At 45.2% G+C, this 19573-nt stretch overlaps 1 protein-coding gene across 4 annotated transcripts in view; it reads right to left on the bottom strand.

The window, feature by feature from the left end:
* The window catches only part of FRMPD1 (FERM and PDZ domain containing 1), a 145398-nt gene that overhangs the window by 115447 nt on the left and 10378 nt on the right, over positions 1–19573 (bottom strand). Inside the window, exon 2 of one of the 4 annotated variants that reach the window (XM_046642710.1) lies at positions 15749–15859. The exons of 2 other annotated variants lie outside the window; for them this stretch is intronic. The gene's annotated coding sequence lies outside the window, so the exon portion shown is untranslated. Of the gene's footprint in view, positions 1–15748; positions 15886–19573 lie in introns of all 4 variants that reach the window. One more of the 4 variants, XM_046642720.1, reaches the window with a different exon arrangement.

Here is a 19573-nt window from a genome sequence, read left to right as displayed (position 1 = left end):
TCATCATTCGATAAACATAGACTGATCCCCAACTACATGTGCTCAGCACCAGGATTACAGTGGTAAACAAAGCAGATATTGCCCTGATCTCATGATGCCTATAGTCCATTGTCCACTGAATGCTGTCTGGCATTCATGACCCTCCACAATATGGCCCATGTACCATTCCAATCTTCTCACCTATCACCTTCTCCTTGCAGCCCAGGCTCTGGGCAGACCAAATCATTCAGGTGTCTTGAACGTGGCCCACACATTCCAGTCTCCTTGGCCCCTCTACTTAGAATCTGCCTCTCTCCCTTGTCTCCCATCTCTAAATCTTATCCATCTTTCAGGCCAGGGCTAATACCACATTTTCCATGAAGTCTTCCTTGATTCTCTCCATGCCTCTCCCCACCAGGGTGGATATAATCTCCTCGTCCCCTGACTCCTGCAGTTCTTTATCGTACCCATCTTCTGGCACTTTAGGTCTCCACCTGTGGAGTCCACGTCCGTACTTCCTCCTAGGCCAGGGTTCTGGAAGGCAGAGTCCACAGCAGATGATCTGAGCGTGAGGATCCAGGCACCTGTGCTTTTCAGAGTCCCTGTTTGGTTTCTCCTGCCTTCCTCTCCTCTCATCTGTGGACAGGGCTCCAAATGGCATTCAGGGAAGCTCCTTATGGAGGCAACCTTCTCTAGAAACAAGTGGAAAGAGGGTCTCTTCTAAACCTGAGAGAGTGAGTGAGTGGCATCCTATAAAGGAAGGCAGAATATGATTCTATCCTAAGAGCTTACAATCCAATCTCCTCCACCTATAATGCTCTTCCCCCATTACTCTCTTGTAATTCAAGGCCACTTGAATGCCACCTCTTCCATGAAGGCTTCCTGAGTCCCTTCAATCACAATCAAGTCTGCACTGAATTACAGTCTAGATCTCTGTGTCCTAGCACGGGTGACAAACTTGCTGAAGGCAGGGCCCTCTCTGTATTCAGCACTCAGCAAAAGAACTTTCATGAAGCACCAATCAGTCAATATTTTTAAATGATTGAAGTAGTGTAAAACTTAAAATCTTCCTAATTTTCAAATAATTTTCATTAGCAATGTAGGCAAGAATGAAGGGCAGATTATTTTAAAAGACTTTTAAAAGAATGAATTTGGTTGTTCAGTCTCTGGCCTAGCAGGGATTAAATGCTAGAAAGATTTATCAATTATCACATTCTATTATACATACTTGAGGACAGAGTTACAACCATATTAATATACGAACAACAACAACAAAAACATAACAGCTAACCTTTACCATAGGCCAGGCATTTTACTGAGACCACACACACAGAATCTCATTTAATTTTTATAGCAACTCTATCAGGTGGGTCATATAAATATCCCTCATCTTATGGAAAAGGAAACTGAGGCTCAGAGAGCTTGAGTGACTTGCTCATGGCTTCAGAGATCATAAGCCACAGAGCATATAAGTATCAGGGATCTTGTACTCCTTCGCAGCATTATGGTCCCAGGCCTCCATCCAGACCTGGTAAATCAGAATCTGCAGGGGATAGCCTGGAAATGTATGTTTTAACAAGAGCAATAGGTGATTCTTTGCTTCATGGAAGTTTGGGCCACATTGGGTCAGGAGAAAAACCTAGAAATGACAGGGAATCAGGAGACCTGCGTCTCTCCCTCTACCTGACGGTGGGAGAGTGGGGGGGCCGTTAACTAGCTTCAACCTGATGTGGAGAACAGTTAAAAAATTATTACTGTTTCTAAACACATTTAAAAATTGTCCTCAGTCTGGAAGGGGCCTGACAAATAACCTAGTCCAATTCCTTCTGGGACAATGTGTATGTTCCAAAACTGGGCATAATAATATTTCAAGTCCCACGTGCTCTTCCAGAACCTTACCCCTCTCTGTCAGAGGTGGAGTCCATGTTCCCTCCCCGTGAACCTGGGTGGACCTTTAGGACTGCTTTTCTATAGGTACAGGCATTCCATTCTGTTGTGATGCTATGTGACTTCTGAAGCCAGGTCATAAAAAGCAATATAGCTTCTACTTGGCTTTCTTTCTTAGGACATTTGTCATTGGAACTCAGTCACCATGCCATGAGGAAGCCCAGGCCATATGAAAAGGAACTAAGGTCCCTAGTCCTCAAACCTGCCTGACCTCCCAGCCAGAGGCCAGCATCAGCTTGCCAGCCATCTTGAAAGTGCATCCTCTAGCCCTCAATTGAGCTGTGCAGTGGATGCCCCGTGGAGCAGATGACCCTTTCCTGCTGAGGCCAGTCCAAACGGCAGAGGTGGAAACAAAGTATCTGATATTATTGTTTGAAGCCATTATGTCCCGGGGTGGTTTGTTACACACCAACAGAAATCCAGAACACCTTAGTAACACAGAGGAGCAAGCTGTGCTTCAGAGGGATGAAGTGAGCCCTCTCTGCTGACAGTTTCTGGCCATTCCACAGCAGTTATCCACACTCAGAAAGATAAGTGTCCTTTAAACTCTCTGAGATACAAGATGACCAATCAGGCAAATATCCCAAATCCCATTTACAATGACATCAATAATTTCTTAAACGTTTCTTTATTCTTTTGAATATCTTCATTTTGCTTTGCCATTTAATATCTAACTCTAGAAAGCTTTGCGATTTCAAGTATAGTGTGTTGCTTGGACACTGTGGTCCCGGTCAGCTGAAGAACAAGATATAGATCATGTTAACGTTAGCCAGAAAGGCCTGGCTCAGGGACAGCCCCCGGAGAAAGAGGTTTGTGAAATATTTCATCACATGTTAGCTTCATTAAGAGTTGTGATTGTTCTTCTTTACACGAGTAGCAGACCTCTGAGAAACGTGAATGGTGAAAGCCTATTTGTTCTTAAGAGAGTAAAGTTAAGCCAAACCTAATGGATTTTATCTACAACATTTAGATACTGTGCCCTCCAGTTTAGCTGATCTGAGACGAACCTGGGAATTGAAGTCTAGGTTTTGCTCTTCCTCTAGATAAATTGAAGAATTTTAGGAATGTTAGTTAAAATCAGGGGGCCCATTTCCACATTTGTAGAACAAGGGGATCTCACCTGCATGTGAAGTATTTCTCTCCCCAGAACGTGACTATTCCCTATGTGTTTTGCCTGCCTTGCAAGGTAGCCGTGTAGAGATAACATACAGGGAAGCGCTATGTACAACTCGAGGGTGGTCATCATCGACGTCATTACCGATTACAAGACCCAGAGCCGGGTCAGCCGCACTGGAGGGAGCCCTGCAGCAACACCAACAGTGCGACACCCCTGCAGCATCCCTAGAGCTGGGAGAGCAGACGGTGTGAGAGAAGGTCAGAGGGCGCCGTCTCTCTTGTCTTCTTGACAGCACACTGCTCTAAGGACAACGCTCACCTTAATCAGCTTTCTCTCACGTGGAGTCTAGTGCAGCGCTGCCTGAGATAGAGTTTTCCCTGAGCCATTTACGACCTTAGTGACATCCCAGTTAACTGGAGCCAGATTGATTTTTAAGAAGTAAATAATAAGGTCATACACAAACAAATTTTTTAAGTATCATCTTCTAGAGTATGTCCAAAGGAGAGAGAGGGTACAGGACATCATTCTTTTCTAAAGCCAGACTGACAGCTTTGTTTAATTGTTCACTTTTCTATTAGATTTCAACACTGAATTTTCTTCACCACATAAAAATGTGTTTTAGAAAGGGTCAGAAAGGTAACAGAGTTTTCGTTAAGGAAAAAAGTCTGCTTATTTGTCTTTAAATTATTAAGAGGGCAGAGAGACAAAAGTATTTTTGACTATACTTAGAATTTTTAAACTGCCTTAGATGTTCTCCAGTCCAGCTGCCTGCTTTTTCAGATGAGGTCTAAAGAGGGAAAGTAAGGCAGCAACTGCTCATTGCCTACCCAGGACCCATTCTGCATTTCCTCCCGTGGAGCAGAGCCCTGGTGATTGTGTCCAGCTGAAACTACTTTTCCTAGCCTGCACTTCAGATAAAGGTGCCCATTAGGATTTATGAAGTCATGGGAAGAGATTATCAGGAAAGCTCTTTAATGGAGAGCTCCCTTTTGCCCTTCCGTCCTTCCTGTTGCCTGGGATGTGGATATGATAGCTGGAGCTAGTAGCCATTGGGACCATGAGGTGACCTTAAGGATGGAAATCCCTGCTAAAGACTGTGGAACAAAAAGATAAATGGAGTCTGGAGCTATAAGAAGTCAAGGATATATATTGTAATCTCTAGGGTAGCTACTAAAATAACAGTAAGAGAATGTATAATTAAGAATTTCAAAGAGGGAAGATGGAATAATAAAAAAATAGGTGATTAATCCAAAGTAAGACACAGAAGAACAGGGAAAAAATATAAAACAGGTGGGACAAATGGAAAACGAATAAGATGGTGGCTATAAACTAAATCACCAGCCCAAATGGCTGCTGGAGCCCCAGCTATCAAATCTACACACTGGCCAAAGATGGGACAACCTGAGCCTCAATAAGGATAATAAAAGCACTGGGTTGAAACTCATCCAATATGTTTAAATCCAGGAATTTATAATGATATAAAACAATTCTATTTGGTCACTTTTGGAGGATGCTAGGGAAACGTTTCATTATCTTGAAAACTCATAAATAAAGGCGAAGAGTGAAGCCTTTATCCTGCCTTTTCTATACGAATTGTACCCATCTGTGTGCTGGTGAATGTTTAACTGGCTCTCAGGAGGAAAAAAGCCCCGATTGGCATCATTTGTCCATTTCCATGGTGAAATACTCCTACTATGGCCAATTCCAAGCTACCAATGTGACATCACTGAGCATGGGGTTGGGAAGAGATGTGCACAATTGGCTCTTAGGAGCCAGTAAAATGTGGCTCCAGCCTACCACTGACTATATCTCTGAGTAACCAAATAGTCGGTGAAGGGAAACATCTCTTTATCAAAAGTATTCCAACTTATAAGTGAAAAAGAAATGACAGAACATCACCATTTTGCAACTTCCAGTGTGTTAGTGGATCTTGGCATTAAGCACCCACAGCTGTTAACATCACGCTAGGAGACACAAGTGAACATCACATGCCTCCTGATGAAAGAATGCCACATCACTTAGGGTCTTGCCAATGGGATCGAACCCAAGTCTGTGGAGCCTCTGAATCCAGCTGCCAGTTTCGCGAGAAATACAAAGAACAGGGGACTCTGTTGACCTGCAATAAGCAAGTCCAGGCTGTGGGAAACTCAACAGGTCAAATGGTCCAGGTCCTTCAACAGAAAAACTGTGAGAAACAGAAAGGACTGGAAAGGAGGATGGTCATTTAAAAGAGATTTAAATGACCTAATCAACTTTTTAAATGGGCAAGTTTAAAATATAGTGTCTAGGGATGCAGAGTTGGGTGATAAAACTATACAGAAATGCAAGGAAATGGTCATTCTAGAGTTAGGAGAGCGATTCCTCAGAGAGGAATGGAGTTGAGGCTGCATGTGGAGGGGTTCCCGGACTGGCCTGCAGAGTTCCAGTTCCTGATCTAAGTTACAAGAACTCATTATATATAACCCCAAGAAGAACTCATTAGACTACATATTTGTTTGTAGTTTTCTGTGTCTGGACATGATTTTATGATAAAAGAGGTTAACGCAAAAGCCAGATGAAAATATTACATACTGATTATTTCATTTAACAAAATTCAAAACTAACAAAACTGATCTGTGTGTGTTAGAGGTCAGGAGAGCAGCTACCCTTGGGTCAGGCTAGTGTCCAGAAGGAGGCACAGAGGACTTCTGGGTAATGTTCTGTTTTTTATCTGGTTGCTGGTCACCTGAGTGAGTTCATTTTGTGAAAATACATGAGAGGAAGTTAATCCATTATGTATTAATGCCACTGTTATTTTGAATTTTCTGCTATATGCAGCTGAATCTCATCCAAAGTCCCATGATGAGTTAATTGCAGGATGTCGTCCCTCTACCACTGTCACTGTGATGCCACCTACCCTGTGGGTCCAAAATGACTCAGCACAGCGCCAGTCGCTGGGGTTGGGGTCAGTCTACTCTCTGGGAAGCAGAGGGTCCTGAGCACTAAGCCTCCCACTACCTCTGAGAGTCACTCAGTCATTCCACGAGTACTTACTGAGCCCGACTTCTAGAGTTACAGAGATGAGCCCTATAGTTGCCATCCTCATGGACGCAAGGTTAGTGAAAAGAAATGTGAAATTATTATTTGAAACTGTATTTCTCAAACACCCTGATATTAAGGTGCATATTAGAAATTCCTTAGAGCTTAGCGGTAGGAAAATAATTTGTCTCTTTTGACAAATTGACATGCTTCCCTTTATCAGTTAATGAAAGCTATCTAGCTCGCCACATGTTTCTTTTTGCCCAGGCTGTCAAGAAAATCAGAGTTCCATTTAGCGCTAGGCAACAGCAACTTTTCCTGGCTGATAGCAACAAATCCCACAGCGTCATGGGCTCCACTGCCAACTTCCAGATTCTCTTCTCAACTCTCTCTCCTAGATTTCTGACCACTTGAACTTACGAGTACGACAGACAAAACTTCACAGTCTGATCCCAACGAAACCCTCCAGCCTCATCTCTCACCACTCACACAAGCTCCCTCTTTGCTGGCCACAGAGGTTTTCTTGTCATTTCCTAAATGTACCTTGCACTTTAGGCTCTAAGTACTTTCCTCTAGAAATTTTTTTAAGTAGCTTTATTGAGGTATCATTTACATACCAAAAACTTCACCCATCACAAGTGTTCCCGGAGTGCTTTGAGCACGTGGCTCTTGCCCTCCTTCTGCACTCAGTGATCTGTTCCTCTTCGAGACGCATGCGATGTCACCTCCCTGTGAAGTCATACCCAACAAACCCAGACTAAATTTTCCCCTTCTGTAGAAGTTTATATTCGCCTCTATTATGGCGTTTAGCATATTACATTACTATTGTTTGTTGATATTTCTGTTGTGTCCACGAGAATGTGAGCTCCTTGAGGGAGGGCTGTGCCTCTAAGGCCTTTTCCACCAGCTACACTGTCTTCCAGAAGATTAACCATTGCCCTAAAGTAGTCAAGCTGCCCAGAGGCAGCTGTTCATCCAGCACTGAGCAACCTAGGGCCACCTTCCCCGTGGGAGCTCTACAAAGAACCAAGAAATTCCCTTCACTTGAGTTTGTCAGAATACCTAAGCCATGGTGCACACTGCCCACGAACTCAGTCCAGACACAGGGGTTATAAGGGAGTTTTAGACTCAGAAAAGGATGTGGTGAGAGCGTGACAGAGAATGGCTTATAAGGAGCATCAGCAGTGCCAACAATCTATCATATTGGATCCAAAGCACCGTCGACTGTAAGACACATCCCAGTCTCAGAGGTGAGAAGAGGTGCGTCTCAGAGTCTGTGGAGTGTGGAAGTTCCTTAGTGTACACCTCGAGGGAAGGCAAGGAGCAAGGCAGGGCAGGATGGAGGACTTTAAATACCTTCCACTTTGAAAAAGTTATATGGTACCCACCATATCCCCATCTCTGCCATGAAAATTTTGAAATTATAAAAAAAAAACCCAAACACTAAGCTATAAACTAAATATAAAGAGGTCTAACAAAGGTCCTGATTTTTCCTGTAAGGACAACTTTAATTTTTTGGGAAAACATCATATCAATTTTTTTCCAAACAAAAATAACATTGGTGAGAGGCTCTGCCTTGCTAGTGCCCTGGGCGTGTGCTTAGTGTGCCCAGGGTGGGTTGTCTGGCACTGGAGGAAGGGAAGGAGGGGGGCTCCACACAGAGCAGCCCCACAACACTCCATGGCCAAGCAGCTGTGAATTGGCGGCCTAGAGCCCTGACATCCGCCTCAACTGCCTACATCTGCTCTGTGCGTGCTTCAATTACTTCCTTTACAGAAACAGAATGACCAGCCCAGTGGGTCTCAAACTGGAGTGTGAATCAAAATCACCGGGAGGGGCTGTCCCGGTGGTGTAGCGGTTAAGTTCGCACGCTCCGCTTCAGCAGCCTGGGTTCGCTGGTTTGGATCCCAGGTGCTGACATATGCAAGGCTTGTCAAGCCATGCTGCGGCAGGCATCCCACATACAAAATAGAGGAAGATGGGCATGGATGCTAACTCAGGGCCACTCTTTCTCAGCAAAAACAGGAGGATTGGCGGCGGATGTTAGCTCAGGGCTAATCTTCCTCCAAAAAAAAAAAAAATCACCTGGAGGGCTTGTTAAAAGACAGATGGCTGGGCCCCATCCCAAAGTTTCTGAGGAGGTAGAAGTCTGCATTTCTAGCAAGTTCCCCGATGATGCCCATGTTGCTGGTTCAGAGACCATGCTTTTAGAACCACTTATCTAGCCTAAACTACTCATTTTACGGAGAAGAAACTGGAGCACCAAGAAGGGAAGGGGCTTGCCGAAGATCACACAGTAGGATCCTGGTACAGCCAGATCCGGACCTAAGTATCTTCTCCTCCTTACGTGACGCCATGTGCCTCCATTCGGTAGCTACATTAGTTGCCAGCCCACAGAGGAGCCATAACGGGTCTGATGAGCCCTTTGTACTTACAAAATTTAAGTTTTATATTTAAATTTTAAATATAGTTGCTAATAATCAAATGAGACTCCTTGGGTCGTTAGGTTTATTAGTGAAACCCAACCAATCTAAGCTGTTGTTTCTATTTGCTTTTAAAACTTGATTTCTCCTTTCTCCCCCTTTTTCTCTGTCCTTTTCCTCTCTGTCTACATTCTTCAGAGCAATTTGCAGTAAGATTTCCCCAAAGACTAATATGTTTACAAGTTCTCTTTTGTCTTGAGTCCAAGCATCTCCTTCACCTTTTCCAGTAAAACTGCATCCCGCTGCCCCATCCATCATCACAGAGGCAGATGGAAGGCATGGAGGGCTGAAGCATCGGGCACGCAGCCTTGCAACACAAAGCACTACAAAAACCTTTTCACGGAAACCCAAATTCACAGCAATTAGGCAAAAAGACACACATAATCAAAGGCATGTTAGTCTGAAAATTATTTTCTTTGTTTAACAAAGACTTTCTTAAGTGTCTACTACATGCAAAGGGGCATGCCTCATTAGTAATTGGGGCCTGTCAGTCTACGGTTTTCCTTTTTGCTGAGCCTTACCCTGCTTTTAACTGTGCCATTCTGTGTCATGGTCCTATTCCTGAGCATCTAATACACATTCTACTCAGTGTTTAGGTATTCAATACATGTTGAATTGAGCTGAGTTTAAGCCTGGTTGGACCCTACCGATTGCTCTTAGGAAATTCTCATTCTTCCCATTATTTTGTAATAATAGGCTACATATTATCCCAACCAAAATCTGGCAACTTTATCACAGTGCCTGAGTACACATTCTTCTCTACCCAGCATCCCAAAACTGAAGAGGCTAGGAGTAACCCACTTTGAAGGGAGGCACGATGACATAAAATTGAGCTGTTTAAAATGGAAACCCAACAATGACCGGAGGTGAAAGGAGAGGACCTGAAGTCTTAGAACTCTTGTGGATGGTGAGGCGGGAAGACACCGGAGACAGAATACTAACAAATACTTTTTTTTCAGATAGTTATTATATCAGAATTGAAGAAGGTAGAAAACAAAAAGGAAAAACTCAAGAAAAGGGGGAGCAAAGAGGCCTCTGGAGGATTTAACGTAGCCCTTGAACTAGGAAGGAGAAAGACCAGGGAAATTCTGTAACTGGGGAAATTGAGGCAAAGAGACTGGGCTGGGGTTCAGAGACCTTGAAGACTCCAGTTTCAAACTGGAGTCGAAAGAGCAGAGAGTGAAAGGACTCTGCTTCTTGGGACTATGGGAGCTGAAATACACAACTCTGAGCAAACGTAAGAAAATGAGATTAGCAAAGGTGGCCCGGAAGATGGAGGAACTGGCAATAATATAGTCAATTCCCCCTGAGTCTCTGTTACATGAAAGGGAATGAAGACAAACTCTCTACGTATGATTTTACTGTCAAGATCTTCACACTCTTCAGCAAAGCAATACCTGTTACTCTAAACCAGTGCTTCTCAGGTTTCAAAGGGCACATGAATCCCCTAGGGGCCTTGCTGAAACACAGATTTCAGGGCTCCATCTCCCGAGATTCTGACTCAATAGGTCTGCAGTGAGGTCCAGAATTTGCATTTTTAACAAGCTCCCTGGTGATGCTGGTGCCGATGCTGCTGACCTGCAGACCACACTTTGAGGAGCGTTGCTCACACGGCCAACCTAGTGGGGAGGAATGCTCTGAGCATGGAGGAGCAAAGCTGTGGACACCAGGAGGTGTCCTCATTGGAGGAGACTGCCCCCTCACTCCCTGAGATAGTGGCAGGTGAAAACAACACCATGGCCCCCACCCCAGTTATCTCATCTCCATTCTCCATACTCTATGCCTGCAGTTCCTTTAGCCACTTACACATTTTCTCCAGATCCTTCGACTCTGGAAGCAATGATATCAAAGGCCCTGGGACAGGTCCATGGCCAGCAGACCCCTTAAGCATTTAGGAACCACCCAGGGTTCAGGAGAGATAAGCCCTTGGCTGGCTTCATTTACATGTCTTGATGTCTGGGGAACATCCCTGAGAGTGCAGGAGTCTCCCCATGCTTTGTGCTCAAGCAATACACAGGACTTCCTCAAATGACTGCCCAGCAAGGAGCTCTCTGCGTGCATTTCATCTAAGATGCTTCAACAAGATCAGAGATCTGAATGCAAAATTGTAAGTAATAGAGATGGAACTAGCCTAATATCTCACTTAGGGCCTATCCCAGGGGACCAGACTAAGAAAAGCAATTACAGTACAAGAACTGAGTTTTTTCACACATGGGATTTAGAGATTTCATACAGCTTTGAAGGGCTTTCCATCTTGCAAACTGTTACCTCCTCCATGTCACAGAGTGTGCAGCAGTTCTGAGCTGTGAAAGGAGACCAGTAAATGCAGGCAAGGAATCCTGTGTCCAGACCTGGGATACTTGGTCAAAACTACTAACATCTCACTCTTTTTTCTTCTTCTCCCCTAAGCGCCCCAGCACATAGTTGTATATTTTAGTTGTGAGTGCCTCCAGCTGTGCTGTGTGGAACGCCACCTCAGCATGGCCCGATGAGCAGTGGCCATGTCCGTGCCCAGGATCTGAACTGGCAAAACCCAGGGCCGCCAAAGCCCAGAGCATGAACTTAACCACTTGGCTATGGGGCCAGCCCCACAATATTTCATTCTAAGAGCATATGAAGGAAATTTCCCTCAATAGAGGGACGTTTACTATTTTCCAATTATTTTAGTTCTGAGTGGTCTTCATTTTTTCCTGTTGGGTTATCACGGGATTGGAATGTGTTGAAGAAGGTAAAAAGTCCCATGGTAACAAAGCTGGCTGAAAGAGATTGTGCGTGACTCATGGAGAAAGGGTGTGTGTGTTCAGAATTCAAGTTAATTCAATACCACAAACGTCAATGGAGGAGCCCTCTGGGCCAGACACTGTGCTGGGGGGTGGAGAGCACCAAACTCAGAAGGAATGACCCCAATGACAGTAACAATCTCTCATGTCTTTCCAGTGATTTATGCCAAATGTTAATTTAAAAAACAGTTTTACAACTGTTATCTCTCTTCACTTTCAGAATCACTTTACAGAGTAGGCGCAGCAGGAATTAATACCATCCTTCAACAGGTAAACTGCGATTCAGTGGTTAAATGAGGTGTCCACGCCTGGCCCTCACCTTTCATTATTAGATTTTATCACTAGCTTTTATTATCAAGTGTTGACAACTAACATATGGAATCAGGTTCCATGGGGAACTCCTGTGTTTGAAATCCCTAGGATTTAAGAAGCTGCAAGGCACTACACATGACTGAATGTAAGGCACAATTTAGCACCGTATGTCGGTTATTCTCTGCCATTTCTGCCCATGTCTCCCCCTGCTCTGTGCCCCGAGAGGCCCGCTCCGCAGCTGCATAACCCAGCCACCTTTTCAGTAGCATCTGGCCAAGGAAAGGAACCCTCAGACCGAAGGGCAGCAAGGGAGAGAGGGCCGGGTCTTTCTCTGCCGCTCCCTTGACTGTCCTTCCTAGACTGGGACCGCCCTGGGTCCAGCTCTCACTGGACACTGGTGACACCTCCCCAGCCCCCTAAGGTTGCTAACAGCTCCCCACTCTTGCTAACCTCTGAGTGCCTCATCACCCCTTGTTGGTTCCCTTAACCCCACCCACACCTCTGCAAAGACTGCCTTCATTAAAATCTCTTGAACCACCCCAGTTCCTGTTTCCCTGCTGGGATCCTGAACCATGCACCCCTCTCTCTCACATAGCCCTAACCTGTAAAAATAAATCTAATGCCTGGAGGAACACAGTGAGCCTAAGACATCCACAGCGACACACTCATCGATTTTTCCCTCTTAATAATTAATATTTGTTTCTCCAGTGCCTATTTGCCGCAACCCTACCTCGGGCCATTGTTTATGTCTGGCCTGGACTTTTGTGACCATCTCCTAAGTGGACTTGGTCCCTGGAACCTCCCACCTCCAATCAATTCTCTCCATGGCTGGCTACTGAGTTAAATTTCCTGGTACACAATTTTGATCGTATCATTCCTGCTATGGTACCCAAGTGACAACAGCATCAAGTCCAAACTCCTTAGCCCAGCATGCAGGGCTCTCACCTGTGGGCCCAGCCTTGTCTATGTGTGCATTTGTGCTCTCTGGTCCCCAAGCCCTCACCAAAAGGTATGATCTTCATTTTGTTTACACCATTCCCTTAGCCTAGAAAGGCCCGAACTTTGAAACTGTTCGTTTCAAATTCCAGCCTAAACGTTGCCTCCTGCTTGAAGATTTTCTGTTTCCTTACAGAGATAAATAACCACTTTCTCTTCTAAACTCTCCTGGGTCTTTTTGCATCTCTTTCTTATGGCACTTAGCATGCTGAACCTCTCAGTATAGTAATCTGCATCCATCCCCATTCTAAGCATCTTTCCTAAGCGGAGACTGTCTGGTTCACGGTGGTACCCTGAACGATGAGCACAGGATATTGCACACAGCTGGTCTCAGCAAGTATGTGTTGGATGAATGAATGCATGAATGGATTCAACTGACAATGGATTCAACAGCACCTAACACAGTGTGGTTAGACTTTAAAGTAATTTGAATGCTCAGCTGAACAAGCTGATGTATGGTAATATCATATACGAGATGCTGCATATAAACACATTCGCATATTTGCCTATTTTGTATGATTGTCTCTTAATATGAATATATATTATTTTATGTCATTTTTAAAAAGATCTCTCTTTGAGGAAAGTGGTACCACATACATAAGAATCTTTTTTTAAAAAAACAAACTAAATGTGCTAAAGCTGAACAGGGTCCTAGAAGACGTTTCTGAAGGGCAACTGGATGCGTGCAGCTTTGAAATATTCTACTTCTTTCTCATTTCCTATCAGTCAGCCCCATCCTCTTCTTTCATCCAATTTTGTTTAATGAGGCTACTGCAGTGTATTTATTTTGGGGTGATTGAATTTAGAAAGACATTCATCTAACACTCAATTGCTGCTACAAGCTGGATGGCTGAATCATAACAGAGATGACGGCATTAATCCAAGGACAGCTGTTTCTTATCACATCTAACACACAAGAAAGCTCGAGCCGGGCAGGAGTTTATGCCTCAGCTGAAGATGGGACCAATAGGATCTGAAGCAGAGATGCTTCTGGACAGGTGCAAGCAGGGAAGGAGAAAGACGAACTGCCCATGAGGGACTAAACCTTTGATTTTTAGAACTATATCTGTCTGATGTGTAAGAGTTGCTTCTGGCCCTTTGGGATGCTCAGGAAGTTCCAGTTATAAGGAGGTAAGTCTATTGTCAGTAGTTGCAACTATTAAAGGACCATGACAACAATCCTGGCTCACATTTGCGTGTACGTCACAGTTTATCACATGCTTTCACTTTCACTGTCTCAGGCAAGGTAAGCCGCCCAGGTGCCGAGAGTTCAGGGGCACGCCAAGGATGCTCCCCAGGGAGCTGGGAGTCGCCTCCTGAAGAAACCTCCATGGATGCTTGCCTGCCGCAGGTGCCCAAAGTCCACCGTTGAGGAATGACTTCTTTGAACTCAGGTACTTTTACTGCTAAAGCAAAAACGTCTCTGGAAATAAGCATTTGGCCAACTCTGTAAATCATTTACACCTGAGTATGAATGTACTCTCAGCGCCTTCTCAGCAGAAGAGTGGGCTGAGGCGTGAGCAGGTCATAAACGCAGTGAGAAAGGAAAAGAAGGCTGGGTCCTGACAAACAGACATTGCTGACACCTTCACTTGCTCCAGCTTTCAAGGTAACAGGAAACAGGCAGAATGGTGTTAATTTCAACATAGGATGTTCAGATAGCTGAGAGCTACAGAATAATCTGCCACCTACAACTACAAATCTTCCAAAGGCAATGAAATGTTACAAGAATTCAATTTTTAAAAAGCCTAAGTTTGAATCACAGTGCATCCTAACATAAACAACATTCATGCATTCATTTACCCGTCTGTTCATTCTGTAGCCAGTAAACTGAACAACCAAAACTCATGGAATATAATTAAAACACTACTTTTAATCTCCTACTACCCTTTAAACTCATCAGGGGTGGAATGGGGAGAGGGCTTCCTCTGCCACGAGCTGGAAACTCAAGCAGGCCCCTGGGCTCTGGTGGTCGTTCTCAAGTAGCCAAAAGTCCTCCCTTCACGTTAAGTCACAATTATAAATACAGTTTCAATTCACTAAATTAAAATACCCAGCCATGTAGTAGTAGAAACTTCTAACCCCACTCAGAGGGCTTTCAGCAGTGGGAAGCCGGGGTGTAAACCTTCTCTTCCCTTCCTTACTCTCCCATCTTGTTAAATGGGTTTCCGCCACCTTCTGGAGCAAGAGCGAGAGGAGGAGAGGGAGGGGCGCAAATGTCTCGTACGATTGGGACCCTGGTAAGGTGGGGTCAGATTGTGCAGTTGTCCAAAACTGACTTTCTCTTGCATAGCATCATTGTGAGTTCCTCAGAGACCAGCCCTTTCCCCGCCTCTGGGGGTCTCTCACCCCCTAACCTGAGCAAAAACATTCTATTCAGGCAGGAGCTTCCACCCAAGGCCCTAGGAACCACTGCAGCCCTCATCCAGCTTCTCCTCAGCTTGGGCTGATTCATCTCCCCTGCTCGGATCTAAGGTGCTGCCCACACCGGCTCTCCCCTGCGCGGGCCCACATCTGCTCCTTGGAGCATTCTTTGCCTCAACAAATTCTGGGAGTGTTGGCCAATCTGGAAGCAGCAGCAACCTCCTTTGCTCTGCTGCCAAAGCATTAGCCAGCCTTGCTCTTTTCCTGTAAATTTCCAGGGCGGGAGTCAGACCCAGTCCCCAGGGCCCCCAACTGCAGGAGACACAGCTCAGGCTCTGAGTGGTCCTGTTGCAGTGAGGAGAGGTGAGGTGACATGAGGCGAGGAGGTGAGGTGAGTTGAGGTGGGCACTCACATCCCTCACCCTCGGGGGCCAGGAGTGGCACTTAGCACACTCCGTGTTCCCTCCAAAGAAATCCTCTTCAGAAGCCTCCAACCGTGGCATCTTTTCACCCTTGATGTGGGTGAGAGTACAAGAGGCATGTAACCACTTTTCTGCTAAATCCTTTTAGTAGGTTCTTCCAGATGGTCCATACCACAGCTTTGGGTATCTGATAGTCATTGTGTTTTGCTTCTCTGTGGGAACTTCCAGTCTAACACCCTACTACACTTCATTCATGTATTCTCAAACAGTTATTGAAGGTCAACCCTAGAGTAGACTTTCCCTGTTCCCCACCTCCTTTTTCCCCCTTACCTCTTCTCTTCTTCACCTTCCTGCGTCAAATGTTATGAAGAAGAATCAATCATTCTCTCTCTTCCTCCTTCCCCACAAATTTCCAGCTATCCTTGAAAACGTTTTCTTTTTCTGTACCGAAATAGATAAGAAGCAAACTGAGAAAAAGAAAAATAAAAAACTACAATAAATAATGAAAATATTGGATGCCAGATTATCTTACAAGCAGAGTAATTTTTTTAACCCAAAGCGTAGAATGTTTTCTACTTGGATTTGGTTCTTCAAAGTTCAAGTTGCAAAGTTCTTGCAAAGCTATTGCAAATACACACTCTCTAAAATGTTCTAGTAAAGAAGGAGCTTTACTATGCTTTTCTTGTACACAGGGCCTCACATAGTAGGAAACAAGCTGATGATAAACAGGGGCCAGTAAGGAATTTAATTATTATTAAAGAAATAACAAAACTGTGCCGTACTTTCTGTCACATATAAATACAGGCATATGAGTGGGATAAAATAGAAACTGAAGTTGAAAGGAATACCAAGTGCTCTGAAACTGCCCCACCAGACAACTGGAGCCTCTAACAGGATTTCTGATGTATCATGTAACAGCTGTCTACTTCACTAAGTCCTTGAATTCTTGCCCCAAATACTTCTTTAAAATAATCATGAGGATCGATAGCTAACATTCTCTTAGGGTTTTCTCTCTGCCGGGCGCCGGACTAAGTCATTTCTGGTGCTTATCACTTCATTCTGACAACAGTCCTGTGAAGAAGACAGTACCTATCCCGTTTACAGATGAGGAGAACGCACCTCAGTGATTAGCACTTGTGCTAAGTCGTGTGCCTTGTAAGTGGCGAAGCTGCTGGTGACGCCAGAGCCCCTGCCTTTCGCTACACTGCGCCACTCTGAGCTGGGGGTGGAGAAAAGTCAGCGTTCCACTCCTAATTTTGCCTATTTGTGTAGAAGCAAGGGAAAAGGAATTTCAGCCTCATCTGGGAGCCTTTGATTTTATTTTCAAAGAGCTACCTTAACTTCAAGTGGCCATTTGACTGGCCTTTGTGTTAGTGACACCTCCGGCAATCATGGTGACCCTCTGTTACACCGTAGGGACGCAGGGACCGAGTGCCGCTGCCACAGCCTCTGAGTTACCTCCTATTGAGGAGCGTTATCACAGCACCAATTCCAGGATGTGGAAGGAAGAAGGAGACAAGGGATCTGGGAATACAAGGCTTTAAAACATTTACTCAGAGTCAATTTGCACCTACAAAAATCAGTGTGTAGTGAGTGAGCACCTTGTTGTGTCAAGCTAACCCACCAAGATGGTACGGCAGGGTCCACATATGACGGCTCCTCTTGGATTCAGTTTCTCTGTAACCTTCACCTCCCTCATCTCTACATGAATAAACCCTCCCTTCCCCTCTCCCACCTTCTTTTTCCTCCTCCCACAAATATTTGTTGAGCACCTACTGTGTGCCAAGCCCTGGGTTAGGTACAAGAACATAACAGGGATTACGGCGTGGTCCCTGCCCTCAAGGATCTTCTAGTCTGGTAGATAAACCAGACGTGTAAGCGTACAACTACAATACTGGGTTGTGAATACAGCAATGAGGGGAAGGTCCAGGAGGGACGCGTGTCACAGAGGAGGAGAAATCCGTGAAGCTTCACATGAAAAAATAAAACCTTTCCCAGTCTTTCCTGTTTGGAGTATATTCATCCCGAGTCCAACCCGAATTCCATTCCACTGGGGAGCTCTGTCATAGCACCCTGTGGCATTTGGCTTGTATTAGTCACTTTCGGCTGGGTTTATCTCCTCCATTCCGTTCAGCATTAGTTCGCTCCCCATGAGCACTGTGCCAGCCACCCTTTGGGAGAGGAGAATGACAAAGTCAATCCCAGGACCCGTTCCTTGGGGAAACTTGCAGGAGGAGAACTCCGACACGAGAGGGTGAGCCAGGCGCCATGGAGGATGACGTGGGGATCGATGACATCCCATTAGAGGAGGCCGCCGTCATGGAATGCTTTAAGGAAGAATTGGCACTGGGGATGAGCTCTGAAAGGCGAGCAAGATCCCTCTAGTCAGAGATGGGAAGCGAAGGCGTGCTTTGCCTTGTAACACATTCAGAGAAAGCAGCAAGGTGGGGAGAAAAGGAAGACAGCGTGTTTGCGGGGACCGAAGTAGGCTAATAAGGTGGCATGTAGGGGACAGGGTGGAGGATAGGAGTGTAATTAGAGAAAAACCTGGAAGGGCTAATTTGGACCAATCTGTGGGGTCTTTAAATATTGGTGGTATATTTGCACTTAATACATAGGCAGTGGGATGCCATTCTGTGGAGAGTTACGTGACCGAAGTTGTTTTGTATGGATTGTGGCTGAGGAAAGATAAGAGATAGGGAGCCCACTCAGCAGGTGACTGTAGCAGGCAGGTGAGAGGAACTGCAGCTGCTGGTGAGAAGCGGCGCGGAGGTGGAGAACCGGCACCCTCGAGTCAGGGACTGAGTGCCAGCCATTTGTACCCCCACAACGTCCAGCACTGTTCCCTGCCCTCAGTTTCATAAATATTTCTGAAATTGAACTGTATTAAAGATTCAGTTGAAAGGTGTTTTGTCTTTTTTGTTTTAATCCTGTCACCTGAGTCATCTAATGCCAAGTCATAGAAGATTCCTGCCCCAGGCTGTCGCTAGAGCTGTGGCACTTCATTCTCCATCCTTAACAAGCTCGTGTGCCATTTTAATTGGTCTGCAGTTGTCTGTGTGGACAGACGTGGTTTCCTCTGGAGTCACATGGAGCTGCCCCACCCTTTCCTGCCAGCTCTGGCAGCCGGAATATCCTCGCTGAGAAGGCTCGGGGAGCCTACTCAGCTCCAAGCCTGCAAAGATTGGGCTCTCTGAGGAGTGCTGAAGAGCAGACGGCTGCTGAGACCCATGACAGGGCAACTCTCCAGTGAGCCGGCGTACCTTCAGGCAGGCATTTCTAGGAAGGAGGAGGAGGATACAGGAGACGCAAACTGGAGGGACCACCCACAGCATGACTCTAGGATTCTAGAGAGGGCTGATATTTACATCAGTGGGGAACTGTTAAAATGGTTAAGATGACCCATTAAAATAGTTAAGATGACCTATCTAGAAAGTAACCCACCAAATGAGATGGCTTCAAATGATGGAATTAACAAGGCTGTAGTGTCTCCTGAATCCAATGCAGGGGTCAGACCGGACTGAGGTCAATATCTCAGTTTAATCAAAAGATAATAATGGCTAATTTTATTGAACATTTACTATGTGCCAGACACTTTTCTAAGCACTATAATTATATTAACATATTTAATCCTCACAACAACCCTATAAAGTGAGGACTATTATTATCCTCATTGTACAAGTGAGGAAACAGGCACAGAGGGGGTAAGACTTGCCCCAGGTCACACAGCAGGTAGGTGGTGGAGCCTGAATTTGAACCCAGGCAGTCTGGTTCTAGCATGTACTGAATGCAACACTCTCCTGCCTTTCTCTTGTCTCTTATGCTCATCACTCTGATCAGCAGGACTGGAGGACAAGAGAGGCCTGAATTATAACATCTCATTCTGAGACATGAATGTATGGAGGCTCAGCATGGCACAGTGAGAAAAGCTTGAGTTTCACATGCAAACTGCCTTAAAACTCCATTTCCATTGTATATAAGTGAGTGACCTTGGGCAAGTTACTTAACCTCTAAGGTTAGACAGATTCTTGGGTGTCGGATGGAGGCAATACAGTCTTCAAGCTTGTTATGAGCAAAACAATGTACCCAGCCCAAGCTGGCACAGTGTGGGAGCTCAGTAACAGTCATCACCATAAAGGAAGGAGGTCTGTGCAA

This window comes from Equus quagga, chromosome 1 (genome assembly GCF_021613505.1).
Source record: "Equus quagga isolate Etosha38 chromosome 1, UCLA_HA_Equagga_1.0, whole genome shotgun sequence".
NCBI lineage: Eukaryota > Metazoa > Chordata > Mammalia > Perissodactyla > Equidae > Equus > Equus quagga.
This window is presented reverse-complemented; position numbering and strand designations above follow the sequence as displayed.